Source organism: Arachis ipaensis, chromosome B04 (assembly GCF_000816755.2).
Source record: "Arachis ipaensis cultivar K30076 chromosome B04, Araip1.1, whole genome shotgun sequence".
In the NCBI taxonomy this organism is placed as follows: Eukaryota; Viridiplantae; Streptophyta; class Magnoliopsida; order Fabales; family Fabaceae; genus Arachis; species Arachis ipaensis.
Window position 1 is genome coordinate 95,407,147 of NC_029788.2, and position 13,921 is coordinate 95,421,067.

General features: G+C 35.8%; 1 long non-coding RNA gene across 2 annotated transcripts; it reads left to right on the forward strand.

Moving 5' to 3' along the window:
- Positions 4,096–5,977, forward strand: LOC107637899. Of its 2 annotated transcripts, XR_001619603.2 has the most exons (4): positions 4,096–4,139; positions 4,513–4,577; positions 4,689–4,845; positions 5,915–5,977. It is a non-coding gene; the product is annotated as an uncharacterized LOC107637899 (long non-coding RNA). The 2 variants fall into 2 exon arrangements; XR_002361339.1 differs by having other exon boundaries at positions 4,101–4,139; positions 4,513–4,845; positions 5,915–5,958.

Genomic DNA, 13,921 nt, shown 5'->3' on the forward strand with positions numbered 1-13,921 from the left:
GCATACTCTGGCCAGCCTTAGCTTCGCAGGTCGAGTCGGAGCTTGTTATCTGTATTTTGGAATTCTGATCCATATGTATATGTTTTAAACCTTCCTTTCGAAACTTGCTTATCCATCTATGCGTAACTTTCGTGAGTGATGCATTTTTTGTTTCGCTTTTGATTAACTTCTCTTTCAAGGCTGCTAGTTACAACTTCCTTCAATTATATTACATTAGTATTTTTATTTTTAGAGGTCGTAGCGCCTCGCCACCTCTGGTTTACATCCTGGGCGTAAAGCTCTGTGTGGTAGGGTGTTACATTTGGTAGATCGGGTGAGGTTGACGATGGAGCCAAGGGGTGAGATGATCTGGACCTGAGCGTGAGCTACTGGAACGAAGCATTCAGCCTATTTGTTGGCGGGTGGGGCCACCTCCAAGGACATTCCGATGCTAAAATCAGTGTCCGTACGAAGAGGCGGCTAATTAGGGTCAGAAGGGTGACGTACCTGGGGAGAGGGGTAGGTCTCTCCCCATTTATACACTGTACTCTGGTGGGCCCTCTGCGATTAGGCCCACCTGTATGGAAGCTTCTGCTAGCTATCCATGTTTCCTCTCTGGAACAGGAGGTGACGCACAGGTTACCTCGTAGTTCGAGTCTATTAACCCGGCGGGTCGGTGACTTTTGACTGGACCCAGGGTCCTTAATGGGTTGGACCGAAACAGGTAGTAGATGTGTGAGACGTCAATAAGGCTGGTGGAAGAGGAACCAACACATCGCATGAACTTTATAGAGCTCAACATCTGGCCAAACGAGCTTTTCATCTCAGTCATGGTTAAAGTGTGAGTAGAGATGGTATACTGGAGTCAGGTGATCTCATTTTGGTGTTTCTGGTGAGTCCATCTCCACTCATCATGCTCAATATGGTAACGCATCTCAAGCTCTACTTACTGCGTTTGTTGCTTCTCTGCTATTCAAACTGTCGAGTAAGCTCCTTATTGAGCAGAGTAATATACGCGAAGTGAGACATGAATGTGATGGTGACACAAACCTAGACATGAAATAATTCACAAAATAATATTTTTTTCATAAATTAGTTTCACTATAATTATCACATTGATTTCTTATTTAAAGAAATTTAATAACTAAAACTAATTAATTTAGAAAACATACCTCAAGGCAAATAAAATTTACTAACTCCTTCAACTTCAAGCCAAAGTAGCAACAAAAACATAAACAATAACAATCCCAACAACACTAGCAAACACAACAACCTCCACCATAAACAATATTATTAGAAAAAACCACAAAACTCACAAAAATAGGGGCAATCAAAATTAAGAAAAAACTTAATCAATTGAAAATACTAGACCGATTAAATTGAATAGCTACTCACGAGGAACACAATATGGTCTTTGAATGGCAAATGGAGCTCCCACTGGAGAGGAATCTGATGAGTCCATATTTTACGATATATTTTGGTTTAATTTGAGTGGATTTCATCACACAAACCCACATTTATTCATCTAAATAGCATGCTTTTGAGATTTCTTCCTAAATTGTGCTTGAAAGTGAAAACATGCTCTTTTGTGCTTATTTTAGTCAATTTTAATTCACTTTAATCTCATTTGGTGCCTTGATGTATTTGTTAAGTGATTTCAGGTTTTTAAGGCAAGTTTGGGTTTAAGAAGTGAGGAAAAGAGCATGCAAAAGGGAAGAATTCAAGAAATGAAGGATTTGGAAAGCTGCGAGCCCTGACCTCTCTGTACTAAATTGGTCATAACTTGAGCTATAGAGGTCCAAATGAGGCGGTTCCAGTGGCATTGGAAAGCTAACGTCCGGAGCTTCAAAATGATATGCAATTTGCTATAGTGGACATAAGTTTAAGTGTGCGTACGCACAGGTACTTGTGCATACGCACAAGTCGGAATTCAGCATGTGTGCGGACGCACAAGTCCGCACAGGTCCCTGCACGTGACCTCATTAATTGCAACTCACTGGCAGTGATTTCTGGGCTCCCAAAACCCAATTCAACTCATTTTTTGAAGCTATTTAAGGCCAAATTGAAAAAGGATGAAGGGGGGCAATTAGGTTTAGCTTTTATGATGTTTTCTCTTAGTTTCTAGAGAGAGAAGCTCCCCGCTCTCTCTAGAATTAGGTTAGGTTTAGTTAATTTCTCTTTAATTTTTGTCTTTAACTATTGTTTTAATATAGTTTCCTTTATGTTTTCATAATTTTCTTGTCTTTCTCTTCTTTATTTCTCTTGTAGTTTCCTTTCTTTTGCTATTTTTATGTTATGAACACTCTATGTTAATTTTACTTTCAATTAATGAATTTTATGTTTCCATGTCATTTATTGCTTTCTCTAGTTGTTATTATTACTTTCTTACTTTTGGTAGTTAGAATTTATTTTATTTCAATTTAATATTATTTTATTCTCATGCACACCAAGTATTTGATAAAATACTTGGCTTAGTTTTCACCTTAGTTTTTCTACACTCTTGGCTTGGAATTGTTGACTTTGGTGTCTCTTGAGTCATTGATGTCCATTCTTGTTTGATATATTAGAGTAGTTAGTTAATTTGGTCTCCTTTGACTCTATGTGACCCCTAGTGTTGACATAGGACTTAGGAATTGAAATTAACTATGCCTATTTGACTTATCTTCGATGTAAGGTTGACTAAGTAGGATTAACTCTTCATAACCATCATGTGTTTATGGTTAACAACTAGGATAGGTAGCCTTAACTCTCAATTACTTGCCAAGATGTTTTCTTGCATTTGAAGTTTCTTTTTCTTGCTTTTAATTGCTTTTGACTTTTATTGCTTTGACGTTTAATTTCTTGCATATTTAGTTTTCACACTCTTGGTTAAGAAATTGGATGTTTGGGTGGAATTGAGTTGTGGATGTCCATTCCACATTGTGTGGGAATAGTTAATTGATTTGGTTTGCATTGACGCTAGTCTTTCACTAAGTAATTAGTGAGTTGACTAGGACTTATGGATTGAGATCAATTATGCTTTTGACCAATTCTCAAGGAGAATTGACTAGTTTGGATTGATTTCACATAATTGTCATGTTTGTGGTCCACAACTAGGATAGGATACCCAAATTCTCCAACTCTTGCCAAGAGTTGCCATTTACATTCCTTGCATGTTTATTTGCTTTCTTGCTATTTACATTTCTTGCTCTCTCTTGCATTCACAATCCCCATGCTCTCTCTCATAGCCAATAATTGTATACTTCATTGCAATTCCTAGAAAAGACAACCCGAGGTTTAATTACTCTCGGTTTATATTTAGTTTGAATTTATTATTTGATCTTGAGAATTCATTTTTGGTTTGGACTATGCTACCAACGAATTGATGCTTGTGTTTTGATTGATTCCAAACCATACAAAAAATTCTTCTCTCTATCAAATTTGGCGCCGTTGCCGGGGAGTTGCAATCACTACAAGAAAATGGAATATTTGTAACAAAAAATTTGTATCAAATTTAAAATTGTTACAAAAAAATAGTATTTTGTAATAACAATTTTTTATTGTTACAAAAGAATAATATTTTGTAACAACATTACTATGTACATATCCTTTTCTTTTAGAGATCGTAATACCTTCACTACAAGAAAATAGAATATTTGTACAAAAATTTTGTATCAAATTTAAAATTGTTACAAAAAAGAATTTTTTGTAATAATAATTGGTGATTATTACAAAAAAATTATGTTTTGTAACAACATTACAAGTTGTTACAAAACATGATAATATTTTGTAACAATCTGTTTTATTTTGTTACAAATTATGTTAGTTTTTGTAACGATATAATGTTTTGTTACAAAATATTGTAATAATTTATAACAAAAAAAAAATAAGTTGCAAAAATTCAAAACATTTTGTAACAATTTTTATTTTTGTTTCAAAAACTCCAATTGTTTTGTAACAAAATAACTTTTTGTTTCAAATACTCTAATTTTTTTGTAACAAAAAATTAATTTGTTACAAATTCAATATTGTTTGTAACAAGTTAATTATTTGTCATAAAATATAAGTATACTCCAGTTTGGGTTCCAACCATGGTTCGTTTATGCCGGGTTTTGTTCTTCTAGGTGTCGGAGCTGCTTTCATTGACAAGGATGCGCCTCTTGAAGATGAGAAAATTGAAGGTTGGACTTGTTTGTCAATTTCATTATTCTAAATAAATTTGCCCAGATTTCTTCATTGCAAATACAATCTGTTTTAAAATGGACAATTTTTTTAGTCTTCCTATGTTTTCCTGATAATGCAACACAGGATCCTGAATCCTGATAATGTAAACTTCATTTTTAATTGATCCAATGTTGAGTACTGTTGTTGTGTGCTTGTTAATACCACCAATACTTACTTATTTTAATTGTTCATTACTTAGTCATGGTGATTCTTTTAATTATTGAATGCCAATGATATTTTTTCTTATAAATGATAATGAGTACTGGTTTGGGGTTTGGCTTGAAGCCTAAAACTTAATTGAACTGATTGTATTTGCCCACCTATCTGCAGTGGCTGAAGATGATGCTTACTTGGTCAAGCAAATTGGCCAGAGTTTCCAGTATTCTAAAATAGAGGTATATTCCTCTTCTTATATTCATGAATAGTCAGTTTTGTTCCTTGTTAACATACATGCATCATCTATGTATGGAAGACTAAACATAGATCGAATCCATTTTCTTATCAAGGCAAGAAGGGAGGAACAAATCCAAGCTGCTCATGACGAAGCCATGTTTGGTGCTTTAGCACTTCCACCTCCCACCAGTACTGACAGTGAGCCTGAAAAGGAGAATGAGAAAGAAGTTGATAAAAAAAGCTGTTGTTACAAGCCTCTTAAGTGAAACGGTAAGTGGTTTCACTGCAGACTTATGTGGATAAGCATGATGAGTCATTTAAGTAATCCTTGTATTTGTGTGTGTATTTGTTGTTGAATAATTTCTCACATTAAGTTGTTATTGCTGCTCTTTACTTGCTGTTGGTTGCTGCTGATTTGTCCCCCCTCATTGCTTGCTTATTGAATGATTGTTAAATTCAATGAGAAAGGAAATGCTGCTGAGTTATTGTTGTTTGTGTTGGAATAGATGATGGTTGCTGAACTGAGATTGGTTTTATTGATAAATCTGTTGCTGAAATCGTTTAGTTTGACTTGATTGATTTTCTGTTGAATTAATGGATAAACTGCTATGCTCCTGCTGCTTGCAAGTGTAATGGTTATTGACTTCAATGAATAGAATGCTGCCTAAATCCATTACCTTTGTTCATTTTAATGTTTTGGATGCTGTATGATGGGCCATGATTGCTGTTCTGCTGAGTGCTGCTCTGCTTCTTGCTGGTTGGATTGGTTTTAATTGTTTCCTCATGTTTTCTTGCTGGAATTGGCTTATTTACTTCCTTCCTATGAATTCATTATGATTTTTTGTGTTTTTAACTATCAAAGAATTCATATGGAATTTGAATTGATTGATTGAAATTGTGAAATAGGCAAATTTACTGCTGAAATGCTGCCGGAATTTATTTTAAGCTGTTTTCAATATTCATCTTTGATTCAATTAATTGATTGAGTTGGTATTTAATTGCTTTTGGTTTTCAACTATTGCTAAGCTCAATTGATTGATTATCCGGCTAAGTGCTTCACTGTTTTGGTTGTTGGAAGCTGGAAGCTTTGGGTTTTGTTATTCACTATTTGGTTGTTGTCCTATTTGGTTGCTCAATTAAACTGCATTGTGTTGTTTGAAAGGGTGCAAGTTGTGAATTGGTTGTGTTTGTTGGAACCATGGACGGTGGAAATATCCAAGATTTAGGGGAGGTTCTGCCAAAATTTTTCTAAACATTTTGGATAAAACTTAGTGGAAAAATTATAATTAGTGTTATATCTTGTTTCTAACTTTTTTGTTTCGGTTTTTCTTATTCATAGGAGTGCTGAAATGGTGACCATATGCTACCTTGAGGGCTCAAGAATGTTTTGATGCATAGAGACACTAATCTATATTAGAAATTTTATGTTTTGGTTGAACTTTTATGTTAGAACTTTTATGTTTTGGTTGAACTAATCAATGTACTCACTAGCTAATGTTATTTTGCTTCAAGACAATTTTAGCTAAAAGGATCTTGTTTGATTTATGTATGTTTTTGCATATTATATACATGTAAACTTGCTTATTAAAAGCGTTAATATATTAGTTAATTTAAAAAATAATTTAGTATATTATGCATGTAATTTGTAATAAAAAAAGTTGTTACAAAATAATTAATTTACTTTTGTAACTAAAGAAAAAAATGTTACAAAATCATGTTACATTTTGTAACAAAATTTTTTGATAGGAAAAAAATTGACTGTCACGAAAAATACCTTCAAGATCAAAATTTGTTACCACTTTTGTAACGACTTCTGGTTTTTTGTATCAGGAAAAAATGTTACAAAATATGGTATTGAATTGTAACAGTTCCATTTTTCGTTACAAAAACTTTTTGTAACGGGACTTACTGCAATGGACCCTTTTTTTGTTACAAAAAACTTTTGTTTCAAAATTTTGACGTTTTGTAACAATATTTTTTGTTACAAATACGCCTTTTTCTTGTAGTGAATGGTGTATGTTTTTGGCTATTGTAAATATGTTAATATGTAAATAGCTTGTTTCTTCTTTGCTACTACGTGAATATCTTGCTTTTTGTTTACTATTGTGAATTTGTTAATATTGTGAATATGTTTTTCTTGTTTGTTTTGTTGTTCTTATTGGGAGCTCATGGCTTGTTGGACACTCCACTAAAACTTGGTGCAATCAATGGAGAATATGGAGACCCAAGCATTGTTAGAGCTTCTCAATAAAGTCCAACTTAAGGACTCTAAATAGAAGTGCTAGGTGGGAGACACTCCACCATGGTAACACTTTTCTAACCCTCTCTTTGTACATAGTTTCAATCCATTGCATTTTATCTCTTGTAAATAGCCTAGGTATAGTTTAATTTCAATCTTAATTTGCTTAAATTTTAGCTTTGATCATGTGTTTTTGTTGAATAATACGTGTTGGGATTGAAAAGCTATTTTGGATTTCAAATTTGCTGCCTTAGAGCACTAATTTTTTTTAGAAAAAAATAGAGCATGTGCATGTGCGTACGCACACAACCCCAATTTTCGCGTTCTGTGCGCGTGCACCCACCTGTTCGCACGCACACCAGCTTGTGCCTCCTCTGTTGGGAGCGTTCGCACTCCTTATGCGTCTGCACCCCTCTCTTTTTGCCTCTGTGCGTGCGCACGGACCTATGTGCGTACGCACAGAAGGCGTGATAGCTGGCAATGTTGACGCTTCATTCTATGTAAAAAAAAAACCACCTGTGCATGCGCACAGCGCCGTGCGCACGCACAACCTTTGGCAACTCCTCTGCTCGCAGCACACGCACCCCTTGTGCGTGGGGACACCCTCCTCTTTTTCCTTTTGTGCGTCCACACACGTTCCTGTGTGTGCGCACAGGTCCTTTTGCCCCTTCTATTCGAAGCGCCCGCACATTGTTGTGCACGCGCACAAGCGCATCTTCCACCTAGTGTGCATACGCACACCTGCCCGTGCGACGCACGCATCCGTTTTCTCACCCATATACTTCTTTTCTCCTCTTCTCTCTACTTCTTCTCCTCTTCTTTTTTCCACCCCTCTCCTCTCTTGCTTTTGCCCTATTCTCTACTTGCTCTACTTTGTTTTGTTTGCTTTTAATTCTCCTTTAGTGATTGTATTAGTTTTGCTTTAGTTGTTTGTTAATTGAATAATTTGCAAGTGTTTGCTTGTTGTTTGATTTGGTTGCTTATTGATTGAATTTCATCAATGCACTTATACTTGGCCTTAAATTTCTAGAACTTAATTGGATTTGCACATTTACATGTTGCATATTAGGTGAAACTTTTATGAGTACACATGAAATTTAGTGAATTGAATTGAGTTGCTTGTTCATCATGGTTTTTAAGTCAATATAATCACATCACAAGGTCCTTGTTTCTTGTTAATACTTTGTATTTGTTTGAGTTGACTTGGCTTGATTCTATCAAGACTTGTCACTTTTTGTAACAAACACCTTAACCATGTGATTATTTGATTTTTCCTAAGGATGAATAAGTAATTTTCTTTTCATCATTGTATTGGTTATTGTGTGTTGTGCTAATTTACATCACTTTTACTCTTTCACTTGCACACCTTCAATATCCAATATTTCCTATATTCAATTCACTCTTGTTGTAATTGTCTAAGATTGCTTGTGTTTAATTGATCTCACCTCTTACTTGCATCTTAGGACATTTAATTGAGGAACTCATTCTTACTTTTTGATTGTATGGATGTCATTTTAACCGGCCGTTGTGTGTATTCTAACCACGTGCACACTTAGAATACACACATGGCTCATCTCTTCATCATACCACACAACTAGGCAAACTTCCTCAATTTGATGCTTATTTGCTCACTTCTTTACCCTTTTGTGCCACTTGCCCTATGATTCTTAATTATACTTTATTCATTCTTTTTGAGGATGAGACGTGAGGCAAGGAGCCGGGAGAGGAGGAGGACACTGAGGATGGAGATGTCGAGCACACATTGGACTTGGAGATTTCCACACAACCCAAGCGTCCGCATCCGCCAACCGAAGGTGGAGCTCTTGAGAGACATTCTTTCCGGATTTTGTTTGTGCACGGAGGACTGTGCAACACTTAAGTGTGGGGGAGGATTGGTCAATTTGGGGTGTAAATTTTCTTTTCCAAACACTTCGCACTTTATTTTTGTTTCTTTTTATTATGTCTCTTGTAGATATTTAGAGTGATTTTGATTGTTGCATTGCAATTTTATTCTAGTATATATATCTTAGCTTATGCATAGTTTGTTTCTAGTTATTGCATGTTACATTTCTTGCATCTTTTCCTTAGTATATATTCGGAAGTTGTGACTGGATGATGTGAATAGTATAATGCCTAGTCAATTTTGTCCTAATTGTTCATGTTAATTTTTGCTTGTTGAAAATTAGGAATAAGTTTTTGTTTTTGAAAATTTTGTCCTAGGAAAGATTTTGAAATTGCATCCATCACAACATATATACATATATACATATAGTAAATAAGTTTTGATAAAACGACAAAGAATTTTCAAGAAATCTCTTTTTGGGCATTCCATTGATTAGATTTGAAAATTATTTTTTGAACTTGCTTGAAGTATCTTCTTATGGAACATAGAAAAGAGCTAGAACAAATACCAAGTGAGATTTGAGCTTAAATTGTGTGGTTGTATATTTTCAATCACAAATTTTGTTCTTGTGTGTTATATACTCCTTTTATGATTGTAATCTTAGATTTGCTCTAATCTTTATATCCTATATTTATTGTTTCGAATGCATTTAGTATGATTGATGCCATTTTTTATGTTTAACTCACTAATCCATATGGCCAACCCTTATATCTACATTTGCAACCACTTTTGAGCCTTTACAATTTCCTTTTTTGTTCTTCATTTTACCACATCATTCACCCTAAGTGAAAAACCATTATGTCCTTGAATTGTATCTTTGATTAGCTTGGGTTTGAGTGTGTGTGTTAATTGGTGTACAGAATTGTGATCACACTTTTCACAACTCCGGTACAACTAACCAGCAAGTGCACTGGGTCGTCCAAGTAATACCTTACGTGAGTAAGGGTTGATCCCACGGAGATTGTCGGCTTGAAGCAAGCTATGGTCATCTTGTAAATCTTAGTCAGGCGGATTCAACTGGTTATGGGTTTTGATAATTGAAAGATAAATAAAACGTAAATTAAAATAAAGATACTTATGTATTTCATTGGTGGAAATTTCAGATAAGCGTTTGGAGATGCTTTGTTGCTTCTGAACCTCTGCTTTCCTATTGTCTTCATCCAATCATGCGTGCTCCCTTCCATGGCAAGCTGTATGTTGGTGGATCACCGTTGTCAATGGCTACCATCCATCCTCTCGGATGAAAAATACCAGGTACGATTTCTGCACGGCTAATCAACTGTCGGATTTCTCGTCTCAGATGAAAAATACCAGGCACAGCTACCGCAGGGCTAATCATCTGTCGGTTCCTACTTGTGCTGGAATAGGATCTCTCTATCCTTTTGCACACTGTCACTGTGCCCAACATTCGTGAGTTTGAAGCTCGTCACAGTCATCCCGTCCCAGATCCTACTCGGAATACCACAGACAAGGTTTAGACTTTCCGGATCTCAGGAATGCTACCAATTAGTTCTAGCCTCTACCACGAAGGTTCTAATCTCATAGACTCGGTCAGTGAATCAGAGACCTAAGAGATTATACTCCAGCTATCGACCAATGACTACGTTGAACATCATGTAGACCGCTTGTGGTTGTCAAGCACGCGGATCTTGGCTAAGCGAGTAACGAAGATAGTGGGTGATTGTCACGGGTCACTGACAAACCCCATTTGTAGGGTTTATCTTGTATTGATTTTTGGGGATTTTATCACCTTTTACCCATATTTATTCAAGAAATAGCATGGTTTTGTATATTCTCCTTTAATTGTGCTTGAATGTGAAAACATGCTTTTTAGGACTCAAAATAGCTAAATTTAATTCACCTTGATTCTATTAGATGCCTTGATATGTTTGTTAAGTGATTTAAGGTTTAGGAGGCAAAGATTGGATCAAGGGAATGAAGAAAGAAAGCATGAAAAGTTGGAGAACTCATGAAGAAATGAAAGAACCGGAAAGCTGTCAAGCCGACCTCTTTGCACTTAATCGACCATAACTTGAGCTACAGAGGTCCAAATGATGCGGTTCCAGTTGGGTTGGAAAGCTAACATCTGGGGCTTCGAAACGATATAAGATTTGCTATGGTTGAACCACGCATGGTGACGCGTATGCGCATAGTACGCGCACGCGCCGTTGCTGCCACCTGGTTCACTTAAAACAAAACGTGGCCAGCGAATTCTAAAGCCTTGTGGGCCCAATCCAACTCATTTCTGATGCTATTTAAGCCAAGGATTGAAGGGGGAATAGAGATACTTTTCATACTTTAGAAGTTAGTTACCATTAGTTTAGTTTTAGCTTAGTTTAGTAGTGAGAGTTAGTTTCTAGAGAGAGAAGCTCTCTCTTCTCTCTAGAATTAGGATTAGAATTAGGTTTAGTTTTTAGATCTAGGTTTTAATCTTTGCATTCTTCCACTTCTATCTCTCAATTCTTTGTTGCTACATTCAATCTTCTTCTATTCCTTTGTTGTAATTTCCTTTATGTTGTTCTTATACTTTGTTGTAGATCTAGTATTGTTCCTTCTACATTCTTCCAATTCAATAAGAGGTAATTCATAATAATTGTTCTTCTTTGCTTTTCTATTGTTGATCTCTTACCTTTGTAGTTGTAGATTCCTTTAATTCTTGCATTTAATAATGTTTACTTCTATTGCACTCTATGTGTTTGTTGAAATGCCTCTTCTAGTTTTAGTGTAGATTTTGTTCCTCTTGGCCTAAGTAGAGTAATTAGTAATGCTTGAGTTATCTAATTCCTTTGTTGATTGATAATTGGAGAGATTGCTAATTGGTTTGAAGTGGTTATAAATTTAGGGGTTTGTTACTTGTGACAAACAATCTTTTGTATGAAAGGATTATTGCTTGGTTTAGAAACTATACTTGCAACGAGAATTCATTTGTGAAATTCTATACCATCAAAAATCCATTCGTCAGTCACCCCTTCATTCTGACTTAACTGAATTAAGTACGAGAGTATATCTTGGAGAAGAAGTAGGCGTGAATTGAAAGAGAAACAATAGTACTTGCATTAATTCATGAAGAACAGCAGAGCTCCGCACCTTAATCTATAAGGTGTAGAAACTCTATCATAGAAAATACATAAGAGAAAAAGGTTTAGGCATGGCCGAATGGCCAGCCTCCCAAGTCCAAATATCATATGCAAATACAATAGTAAAAAGTGCTATTTATACTAAACTAGTTACTAAGGATTACAGAAAATAAGTAACTAAGTGCAGATAGTGCAGAAATCCACTTCTGAGGCCCACTTGGTGTGTGTTTAGGCTGAGCATTGAGCTTTACACGTGCATAGGCCTTTTCTAGAGTTAAACGCCAGCTTGGATGCAGTTTGGGCGTTTAACTGCAGTTCTGGTGCCAGTTTTGGCATTTTACGCCAGAAAAGGGTCTCCGGCTGGCGTTTAAATGCCAATTTGGGCCATCAAATCTCGGGCAAAATATAAACTATTATCCATTTCTGGAAAGCCCAAGATGTCTACTTTCCAACGCAATTGAGAGCGCGCCGATTGGGCTTTTGTAGCTCCAAAAAATCCACTTCGAGTGCAGGAGGGTCAGAATCCAACAGCATCTGCAGTCCTTTCTCAGCCTCTGAATCAGACTTTTGCTCAGGTCCCTCAATTTCAGCCAGAAAATACCTGAAATTACAGAAAAACACACAAACTCATAGTGAAGTCCAGAAATGTGATTTTTGCATAAAAAATAATAAAAATATAATAAAAAGTAACTAAAACATACTAAAAACTATGTAAAAATAATGCCAAAAAGCGTATAAATTATCCGCTCATCATAACACCAAACTTAAATTGTTGCTTGTCCCCAAGAAACCAAAGACAAAATAGGATAAAAATAAGAGAAAATACATTAAATTTCAAAAATATCAAAAAAGATTAGTTTTAATTAGATGAGCTGGACTAGTAGCTTTTTGCCTTTGAACAGTTTTGGCATCTCACTTTATCCTTTGAAGTTCAGAATGATTGGCATCTATAGGAACTCATAATTCATATAGTGTTATTGATTCTCCTAGTTTAGTAAGTTGATTCTTGAACACAGCTACTTTATGAGTGTTGGCCGTCACCCTAAGCATTTTATTTTCCAGTATTACCACCGGATACATAAATGCCACAGACACATAACTGGGTGAACCTTTTCAGATTGTGACTCAGCTTTGCTAGAGTCCCCAGTTAGAGGTGCCCAGAGTTCTTAATCACACTCTTTTTGCTTTGGATCACGACTTTAACCACTCAGTCCCAAGCTTTTCACTTGGACCTTCATGACACAAGCACATGGTTAAGGACAGCTTGATTTAGCCGCTTAGGCCAGGATTTTATTCCTTTGGGCCCTCCTATACATTAATGCTCAAAGCCTTGGATCCTTTTTAACCTTGCCTTTTAGTTTAAAGGGTTACTGGCTTTTTCTGCTTGCTTTTTCTTTTTCTTTCTTTTTTCTTTATTTTTTGCCATGTTTTTGCAAGCTTTGTGTTTTTCACTGCTTTCATTATTCTTTCAAGAGCCAAAAATTTTAACATTCATAAACTTCACTATAAAAAATATGCATTGTTCAAGCATTCATTCAGAAAACAAAAAGTATTGCCACCACATCAAAATAATTAAACTATTTTCAAGATAGAATTCGAAATTCATGTACTCCTTTTTCTTTTTCAGAAAACATTTTTTATTTAAGAAACATGAAAGATTCATGAAACATTCATAGCTTTAAGACATAGACGCTAAACATTAATGATCATGTAATAAAGACAAAAAAAACATAGACAAAAGATAAAGCATAGAAACCGAAAACAGAAAAATAAGAACAAGGAAATTAAAGAACGGGTCCACCTTAGTGACGGCGGCTAGTTCTTCCTCTTGAAGAACCAATGGAGTTCTTGAGCTCCTCTATGTCTCTTCCTTGCCTTTGTTTCTCCATGTTGGAACTCAATTCTCCTAAAGAGGTGTTGAGTTGCTCACAATAGTTGTGTGGAGGGAAATGCATCCCTTGAGGAATCTCAGGGATTTCTTGATGAGGGATTTCCTCATGCTCTTGTTGAGGTCTGGTGCACGAATTGTGAATCACACTTTTCACAATTCGTACCACTAACCAGCAAGTGCACTGGGTCATCTAAGTAATACCTTACGTGAGTAAGGGTCGAATCCCACGGAGATTG